The following is a 2,729-nucleotide window of genomic DNA, read 5'->3' as shown; positions in this document are numbered from 1 at the left end:
GGTGAATCCATGCTGATTATTCCAAATCACCTTATTGTCCTTCATGTGCCTGGAAGCAGTTTCCAGGATGAGTTGTTCCATCACCTTCCCAGGGATGTAGGTGAGGCTGACCAACCTGTAGATCCTTTGTTCTTCCTTTCTGCCCTTTTTGAAGATACAAATGGCATTTTTTTAATTCCAGTCCTCTGACATCTCTCCCAGTTAATGTGATTGTTCAGGGTTTAGAGTGACCTTAGGGTGTTAAAAGCCAACTCCTTCAGTACTTCATCAGGGACCATAGACTTATATATGTGTGTTTTAAAGTGTTTTATAAGACTGCTAAGTAAAACACTCTCATGTTTTTGGTCCCATCTTGTGTCATGAAGAATACAGAGAATAAGACTGTCACAAACAATTCTAGTTCTAAAATGTCATACAAGTCAGAAGGCAAAACCAGAAATGATGTGGCATTAAGAAGCATGGTCATTTGAGAATTCTTCCCAGACTATTCAAGAGATCTAAGAAAAGGTGACCTCAATCCAATCCTGAATTACAAGCCTAACAACTTCACTAAACTACAACTTCACTATCTACTCAAGCACATAAAGGTTAAGAGCTTGCCCCTAGGTTTTCCTCTCTTTCCCTAGTGGTCTATTGACTGCTTGCTCCTACAATTCTACAATCAAGGGCTGTCAAAGATCCTCATGCTGTGGCAGTTATGTGGAAAGTGAAATAAAGAAGACTATCCCTTTAGCTGGGGCAAAGAGAGAAAGAAGACTTGCAATGAAGCACTTTTTGAACTGGAAGCGTAATTTACCTTCTTAAGCAAAATATTGAGCTCCCATGGAATAAAGTCACTAGATGGCTCTGACAGACAAATAAGACAGTCATTTGTATGTGCCTCTGGTAGATGTTTGATCTCAGGTCTGAGCCCTTTTAACCTTCCTGTTGATTAATGCAGAGGAGATGAAGATTTGTGGAGGGAGATATGAAGCCATCACAATCTCTGTGATGAAACTGAATATGTTTCAGGTGGTGTAGTGTGACGTAGCCAACAGAAACAGAATGATCATTTTTAACTGATTAAAGTTGTATTTTTGTTATCTACATGGTGGTGGGATGAGAAAAGGTGAGGCCAGCTCAGCTAAATAGAGAGAAAAGTAATTGCCCTAATTCATACTTTCCTATTTGTGGTGGAGAAAATAGAGGGATCTGAGCATTTCAATGAAGAGGACTAAGATGTCATTCTCTGAATTTCCACTGAGGTTATTAGCCACAATGATACACACATACATCTCTAAAGGTCCCTTCCAACCCTACCATTCTATGATTCTATGATTTGGATCCAAAAAGAGCCAAAGCAAGCTGTTTAATGAAGGAAGAGATTATACATGTTCTTATCCTTAAGCTGGTGCTAAAAGGCAAAAGTTAGAAAGTATTTATAGACAGCTTAATACACACTTCAATAAATGCTCTTTTCATGCTTTAGGTCAAATACCATTGTTTTGTTGTTTTGGATTTTTTTTAAAGTTTATTTGTTCTAGGAATAGTTATTTAAAGATGGAAAATTGACCATGACCAGATTTTATTAATGTTGGAAGTTCATGAGATAGCTTTCGGAAAGCTAATTGTGTAGTTTGCATTTTCCTATCTCCTCCGGCAGCCTCATGGGACAATTTACATCCCAGGTTATGTAAAGGAATGCACGATTCTCCAAAAAAAATCAAGCTTTACAAGGAATGTTCTTTCTGCCCTCTCGTGGCCACCTGCCAGTTTTGCAATTTTGCGACGACGAGAATTTCAAAGCTTAGCATTGCATTTTGATAGTGCCAAATATCTTGCTTTCCCTTTAGGAAACATACACATTTTTTTTTATATTCGAGACAGTTTTTCTGTGTATCATGTATTAAGGTATGTAATTTCATTCACTATGATTTGAGTACAGTAGTTAATTATCAAAGTAATTACAAACAGTTTTCATAATTTTACCTCAGAACCCAGAACATGAAGATGTGACTTGCATATTAGAAGAAACAGGTAGAGATTATTTGTGTTCTAGACACTAAGGTAATTCTAGTTCAAGGACATCACTTTTAGCCTGCTCATGTGAAAAATGTTGCATAATTTTCACATGACATCTTCTTCACATATTCAATGATTCTTCAGCATGAGTTAAATGGCATTCAATTTCTGTGTCATGTCAATCAATCAATAAATACATTGATTCCAGTGGAATTACTTTTAATTTATCCCAGACTGAGGGTAGAATCAGGCCACAATGCCAATTTATATTTTGCAAAGCTCCTATACCATGTATTCCTTGTATGAATAACACTATCAAATACAGGCTTACAGAGGGCTGTATTGTTTCAGTTAAGGCTGCTGCTTGTCACATTTTCTGACAGTCAAGTGTATTGAGGTAGAATAAGTACACATGCATGCATAGTGATGTCTCTGGTGTTTGTCAGTGGTGTGGATCTCAACAAGAAATTTTTTAGCAGACAGATAAGAGCCTAAAATGCAGTAGTGGTTGAAGAAAAGAACATGATGCAAAATAAGAACAGATTATTCAGTGTCGTACTAATGAACGAGAATATTTTGCTGATGAGTGTTGGAGAACAGGGGGAAAGAAAAGTCATTAGTTTATACATTTCCTGCAAGCTTTCTCCAATGTGCCACTTTGAACAGTCAGAACAGTCTGCAATTCCTGGAATAGCTAGGGAAATCACCACTGCACAGGCACAGCCTGC

This window comes from Colius striatus, chromosome 5 (assembly GCF_028858725.1).
Source record: "Colius striatus isolate bColStr4 chromosome 5, bColStr4.1.hap1, whole genome shotgun sequence".
Classification (NCBI taxonomy): Eukaryota; Metazoa; Chordata; class Aves; order Coliiformes; family Coliidae; genus Colius; species Colius striatus.
The sequence above is the reverse complement of the archived record's forward strand: the minus strand, read 5'-3'. Positions refer to the sequence as shown.